The sequence below is a fragment of the Gossypium hirsutum genome, chromosome A02, assembly GCF_007990345.1.
Source record: "Gossypium hirsutum isolate 1008001.06 chromosome A02, Gossypium_hirsutum_v2.1, whole genome shotgun sequence".
NCBI lineage: Eukaryota > Viridiplantae > Streptophyta > Magnoliopsida > Malvales > Malvaceae > Gossypium > Gossypium hirsutum.
In genome coordinates, this window is record NC_053425.1 from 65,782,662 (window position 1) to 65,790,756 (window position 8,095).

Below are 8,095 nucleotides of genomic sequence, written 5' to 3' on the forward strand. Positions count from 1 at the left end.
TGCAAGGGCTAAAATGTAAAGTGCCCTGAATATGTGTATATGGATTAAATTGAATGAAATGAATGATTGAATGGTTGAATTTGTATTGTATTAGATCAAGAACAAAGAAAATTGGACTTAGATCAGGGGAAGTCCAAAATAGTTGAATAGACGACTCTTTTTATCCGAAATCTATCCGAGGTAAGTCAAATTATAATTACGTGTTAATTGAAATAAATTCTATACATATAAACTATAATCTGTATTGGATGGCCTTGAGAGCCTGATAAATGGATTTTGAATAAATTCTGATAATATGATAGTATCCGAAAAGCTCTGCATGTTTCTGAAGAAAAGTTGACATCTGTCTGAGACATCCTATAAGACCGTGTCTGGGACACATGCCTCGATTGGTATTTATGTATAAGACCATGTTTGAGACATTGGCATCGTATCTGATTTCGTGTAAGACACTGTCTGGGATAGAGGCATCGATTTTGAATTACATGTAAGACCACGTCCGGGACGTCGGCATTGTACTTGGTTATGAACATCTATTTCGTTTCTGAACTGTCTGATGATAGCGTACGAAATATGAGTATATGAAATGTATAACCTATGCAGGTACATTTGTATAGTACTAAATTTCTGAATATGAAAGAAAAAATGTCTCTGTGAAATATGTATGGAATTGGAAATGAAGCATGACATATATGTAAACAATGGTGTATGGTTAAGTATGAATTATTCTATGAAATGGTTATGAATCTATATGGTTGAATGGTACATATATGCTTTAGGAATTAGACCAATTGTATTTGGCTTACGAAGCTCTTTGTAGCGTACTTTGTGTGTTTACTATCTGTTTTACAGTTATCGTAGCTACTTAAGGCTCGGGGATAGTTGAGGATCATCACCACACTATCGATCTCATTTTGGTACTTTTTAAAGTGTATATATTTTAAAGTAAGGAATGTATAGGCTAGAAGGTCTATGTATAAGTTTTGATGTGTATATATTATGCCATGAGAGTTGGCTAACAAATGACAAGTTTGTGTATGGTTTTGGTGTATGTTTGTAATGTGCTAAGTTCTAATGTGTTTTGGTCATTTTTTAAGCATGGAATTGGTTAGAGATTTTGGTATTAATGTTGTTTATTATTGCTTGAAGGTTTAGCCCCAAGAGAACTGGCAAATTGGCTTAAACCAAGCCTGCATTGTGCCACACGGCCAGGGTACACAGGCGTGCCTTGTGGCCATGTAAGAAAAGCAGTATTCTCCTAAGAATCACACAGTTTTGACATACGGGCGTATCACATAGCCGTTGGCTAAAGTCAGTAGCTAGCTAAGTTTCATACGGCCATAGTACACGGGCGTGCCTATTGGCCGTGTTAAAAAGTCAGTATAGGACTTATTTTTGGCACGACTAGTTCACATGGGCGTGTTTAGTGCCTGTGTGTGACACACGGCCTAGTCACATGGGCGTGTGACTTTAACCGTTTGATAGGATTGGTTAAGTTCTAAATTTTTGAATAGGTTTGATTTAGTTCCGATGTTTCCTTAAATGTATGTTTTAGGTCTTGTAGACCACATTGTTGAATAAATTGGCGATGAATGCTTCTGTATTGATAAAATATGATATCTGTGATTCTTAATTGGTTTGAAATGTTTTGTTTGTCGGTAATGCCTCGTACCTTAATCTGATGTCGGCTACGGGTTAGGGGTGTTACATTTTATTGGTATTAGAGCTATGGTTTAGTCGGTTCTAGGACTACCATAGCGTATTTGAGTCTAGCTATATATGCCATATATCTGAATCTGTGATAGTGTGATGACTCCTGACATTGAAATGTGCTTTTATATAGCAAATGGATCCTGATAGAGCTGTAGCTGATGATGTTCAAAGCAATACGCCTGCTCCCATGCAAGGGATGGTGCAAGATGATTCACGATCGACTATGAGTAGCTGTGATAGTGAGGCTAAGCAAGCCTTCTATCAGATGATGAAGGATTGGTTCACTTAGTATATTAGAACCAGTCCGACTATACAACAACCTTGACCCCCAATTAATCCTTCTCAAACTCCTGATATGCCACGAGTGAATTTGGTACAATTGAGTAGACCACCGGTTGATAAGATTAGAAAGTATAGGGCTGAAGAGTTCTGAGCTACAACAAATGATGATGTTGAAAGAGCTGAATTCTAGTTGGAAAATAAAATACGAGTGTTTGATGAAATGTCTCTGAATCTTGAGGAATGTGTAAAATATGCCGTCTCACTTCTGAGAGATACATCGTATCATTGGTGGAAAACTTTAATATCTGTAGTCCCAAGTGAACGGGTTACATGGGATTTCTTCCAATTTGAATTCCGGAAGAAATACATTAGTCAGAGATTCATTGATCAGAAATGTAAAGAGTTTCTCAAGCTTAAACATGGCCGTATGTCTGTTATTGAATACAAACGTGAATTTGTGAGATTGAGCCAATATGCCCAGGAATGTGTATCACATGAAGCAATAATGTGCAAAAGGTTTGAAGATGGACTAAATGAAGATATCCGTTTGTTAGTTGGAATTCTGGAAATTAAACAAATGGTTGTCCTCATTGAGTGAGCTTGTAAAGCTGAATAATTAAGTTAAGAGAAAAGAAAAGCTGATTCTGAAGCTAGAGATGCTAGAAAGAGATCTTTGAGTAGATCATTTCATTCTGTGTCAAAAAAATTCCAAGATGATCAAAGTCATCCAAATGCTAATGTGGGACATTCAAACCGAGATCGAGCTAGATCGCATACAAACTTCAGAGTCCTTGCTACTTCTGTTGCAAGTGTTGAGAATGTCCAGTCTGAGAGACCTGAAGTAAACACTGTGGAAAAAGACATCCGTGAAATTGTAGATTGAATGATTGAGTCTGTTTTTGATGTGGATCTCTAGATCATTTCGTAAGAGATTGTTCTGAACCTGCTAAACAAGAGAATGTACAATATTTGAGACCGAGTAACACCTCAGCTAGAGGTAGACCTTCCAAAAATACGGGAAATGTTAGCAGAGGTCAAAGAGCTACTAGGGATATTGCTATTAAATCTGAGGCTAGAGCATCTGCCAGATCCTATGCGATCCGAGCTCGTGAGGAAGCTTCATCTCCAGACGTGATTTCACTCTTTATGATATTCTGTGATTGCATTGATAGACCCTGGATCAATGCATTCTTATATCTGTATGAATTTAGTGCATAGTAAGACTTTACCTGTAGATTCTACTGAATTCGTAATTAGAGTATCGAACCCCTTAGGCAAAAGTGTCATGGTTGATAAAGCTGCAAGAATTGCCCGTTAATGATTTGAGATATCTGTTTTCCTACTGATCTGATGCTTTTACCTTTCGATGAATTTGATATAATTCTGGGAATGGAGTGGTTAACTCTGCATGATGCTATTGTGAATTGCGAACGAAAAGTCATTGATTTAAGGTGTGAGAATGATGAAATAATCCGAATTGAGTCTAGTGATCTAAATGGACAACCAGCTGTGATATCTATAATGAAAATACGAAAATATGTGAAGAAAGGTTGTGAAGCCTACTTAGCTTATGTGTTAGATCTAAAAGTGAATGATAAGAAAGTTGAACCAGTGCCTGTTGTTTGTGAATTCTCTGATGTGTTTCCTTAAGAACTGTCTGGTTTGCCTCCGATTCGAGAAGTCGAGTTTGGCATTGAATTAGTACCTGGTACTACTGCAATTTTAAAAGCTCCATATAGAATGGCTCCAACTGAATTAAAGGAATTGAAATCTCAGTTGCAAGAATTGACCGATCGAGGGTTTGCTAGACTGAGTTTCTCACCTTGGGGTGCTCCTGTTCTATTTGTGAAAAAGAAAGATGGCACAATGAGAATGTGTATTGATTACCGCCAGTTTAACAAAGTGACTGTAAAGAAAAAATATCCTCTGCCTAGAATTGATGACTTATTCGATCAGTTGAAAGGTGCTACTGTGTTTTCCAAGATAGATCTGAGATTGGGTTACTACCAGTTATGAGTAAAGGATACTGACATTCCAAAAACTGCTTTTAGAACGAGGTATGGGGGTTATGAATTTTTAGTTATGCCTTTTGGATTAACAAATGCACCTGCTATTTTTATGGATTTGATGAATAGAATTTTCAGACCGTATTTAGATCAATTTGTGGTTGTATTCATTGATGACATATTAATTTATTCACGAGAGAAACTAAACATGCCAAGCATTTAAGAATAGTGCTACAAACTCTGCGAGATAGACAATTGTATGCAAATTTTAGTAAATGTGAATTCTGGTTGCGAGAAGTTGGTTTTCTGGGTCATATTGTATCAGCTTCCGGTATCCGAGTTGATCCGAGCAAGATTTCAGCTATTCTAGATTGGAAGCCTCCGAGGAATGTATCTAAAGTTCGCAGTTTTCTGGGACTTGTCGGTTACTACAGACGATTTGTAAAATATTTCTCTATGATAGCAACTCCATTGACAAAATTGTTTCAGAAAGACGTGAAGTTTGAATTGTTTGAGAAATGTCAAAAAAGTTTTGAGCGGTTAAAAGCTCTGTTAACTGAAGCTCCGGTATTGGTACAACCTGAGTTAGGTAAAGAATTCGTTGTTTACAATGATGCTTCGTTGAAGGGACTCGGTTGTGTTTTAATGCAAGAAGGAAAAGTTGTTGCTTATGCTTCGAGACAATTAAAGCCGCATGAGAAGAACTATCCGACACACGACCTTGAGTTAGCTGCCATTGTGTTTGCTTTGAAGATCTGGCGTCACTATCTATTTGGTGAGAAATGTCACGTGTTTTCTGATCATAAAAGTCTGAAGTATTTAATGACGCAAAAAGATTTGAATTTACAATAGAGAAGATGGTTAGAACTGTTAAAAGACTACGAACTTGTGATTGATTATCACCCAGGAAAAGTAAATGTGGTTGCTGATGCTTTGAGTCGAAAATCATTATTTGCAATGAATGCTTGTTTAGTTCTGTTTAATGATTGTCCATTTTTAGCTGAATTAAAAGTGAGACCTTTGTTTCTACAATAGATTATCGAAGCTCAGAAGATTGATAATGAGATTATGGCTAAACGAACTCAATGTAATTCTGATTCTGATTCTAAATTCTGGATAGATGATGATGACTGTCTGAGGTTCAGAAGTAGACTTTGTGTTCTGAGAAATCCGGAGTTGGTTCGGATGATTTTGAGTGAAGCTTACAGTAGTAGATTTTCTGTACATCCGGGGAGTACGAAAATGTATAACGATTTGAAACAACTATATTGGTGGTCAGGAAAGAAAAGAGATATTTCTGACTTTTTTTTGAGATGTTTAATCTGTCAGCAAGTTAAAGCTGAGCATCAGGTGCCATCTGGGTTATTACAACCGATTATGATTCCGGAGTGGAAATGGGATCGAGTGACCATGGATTTTGTTTTGGGTTTGCCTCTGTCTCCGAAAAAGAAAGACGCAATTTGGGTTATAGTTGATCATTTGAGGAAATCAGCTCATTTTATTTCGATTCGATTTGATTATTCACTTGATAAGCTAACTGAGTTGTATATTTCTGATATTGTGAGATTGCAGCTGTGCCATTGTCAATAGTCTCTAATAGAAACCCGAGATTTACATCACGATTTTGGAAGAAATTGCAAGATGCTCTAGGAACTAAATTACATTTTAGCACTGCTTTTCATCCGCAAACAGATGGTCAATCTGAACGGATTATTCAGATACTTGAAGATATGTTGAGATGTTGTATTCTCGAGTTTGAAGGTACGTGGGAACAGTATCTACCCCTGATTGAATTTGCTCATAATAACAGTTTTCAGTCGAGCATCAAAATGGCACCGTACAAAGCTTTATACGATAGAAAGTGTAGAACTCCGTTATACTGGTCTGAGCTCTGTGAGAATAAGATTTACGGTATTGATTTGATAAAAGAAATAGAACAGAAAGTGAAAGTGATCCGAGATAGTTTGAAAGCCGCCTCTGATAGTCAGAAATCTTATGCGAATTTAAAATGAAAAGATATTAAATTTAAGGTCGGTGATAAAGCGTTTCTGAAAGTATCTCCGTGGGAGAAACTATTCCGATTTGGTAAAAAGGGGAAGTTGAGTCCGAGGTTCATTGGACCGTATGAAATCACCAAGCTAGTTGGGCCGGTTGCTTATAGATTGAGGCTACCATCTGAGTTGGAAAAGATACATAATGTATTTCACGTATCGATGCTTCGACGATACAGATCTGATCCTTCGCATGTAATTTCTCCGTCTGATATTGAAATCTATTCTAATATGACTTATGAATAAAAGCCAATTCGTATTCTGTCTCGTGAGATTAAAGAATTATGTAATAAAAGAATTTCGTTAGTTAAAGTGCTGTGGCATAGACATGGAGTAGAAGAGGCTACGTGGGAGCCTGAGGATGCAATGAAACAGTAATATCGGAATCTGTTAACGATAAGATTTTCGAGGACAAAAATCCTTAAGGGGGGAGAATTGTAATAGTCTGGTTTAGACCCTAGTCAGAATAGTAGTTTCGGGACCACAAATCTGAGTTCGAAAAATATTTTAATATTATTTTCTGTGTCTGTGATATATGAATTTGTATATGTGAAATTTCTGTGATTTAATTTGTCTGTTTCTATGCTCGATTTTACAAAAAGGATTTAATCGCATAAATGATAAAATTTGTATGTCAGATATTCAATGTGTTTAATTGGCATGGCTTTGGATTATATGGCCTTATGTGGCAATTATTCCATTGAATTTTTGAGTGGTCATAAATGACCTTGTCTCATGTAATTTATATGTTTATTCATGAAGGATACAAGGGTAATTCATACTTTAACATGAATTAAAGAAAACAAAATTCATGCATGTGTTCATAAAACACCTATTAGAACCGAAAATCAAAAAAAAAAGAGAAGAAAACCCTTCTAGGTTTCGGCCCTTGTTCATCTTGATTAAGGTATGAATTTTTGTCTGTTTTTGATAATTTCTACGTTTTTGTGATCATTGCTTCGTGTTCTTCAAAGCCCATGTCTGAATTTCTATTTCTGTTAAAGATTTCATGAAATGCGATTGTTGATATCATGAGCTTTGTGATGTTTTTGGATGAATTATGAAGGCTTGGTAAATGATTATCATGTTTTATCTTTGGATTTTTTATGAAATAGAGCTAATTGGGCTAATTTGTGAAATGAGGTTTTGAAGGACTAAATTGTAAATTAAATATGTTATTTGGGCTCGTATGGAAGCCATGTATATTTGGCCAAGCTATAGTCTTGGTGAATTTTGCATATTGGTGATTTTGTGAAAAATGGACTAAATTGTCAAAGTGTGAAAATGTAAGGGCCAAAATGTAAAGTGCCCTAAATATTTGTATATGGATTAAATTGAATGAAATGAATGATGGAATGGTTTAATTTGTATTGTATTAGATCAAGAACAAAGAAAATCGGACTTAGATCAGGGGAAGTCCAAAATAGTTTAATAGAATACTCTTTTTATTCGAAATTCGTCCGATGTAAGTCAAATTACAATTACGTGTTAATTGAAATAAATTCTGTACATATAAATTGTAATCTGTATTGGATGGCCTTGAGAGCCTGATAAATGGATTTTGAATAAATTCTGATAATATGATAGTATCCGAAAAGCTCTGTATGTTTCTAAAGAAAAGTTGACATCTGTTTGAGACATCGTATAAGACCGTTTCTGGGACACAGGCCTCAATTGAGATTTACGTATAAGACCATGTCTGGGACATTGGCATTGTATCTGATTTTGTGTAAGACCCTGTCTGAGACAGAGGCATCGATATTGAATTACATGTAAGACCACGTCTGGGACGTCGGCATTGTACTTGGTTATGAACATCTGTATTGTTTCTGAGCCGTCTGATGATAGTGTATGAAATATGAGTATATGAAATGTATAACCTATGCAGGTACGTTTGTATCGTACTAAATTTCTGAATATGAAAAAAAAACTGTTTCTGTGAAATATGTATGGAATTGGAAATGCAGCATGACATAAATGTAAACAATGGTGTATGGTTAAGTATGAATTATTCTATGAAATGGTTATGAATCTATATGGTTG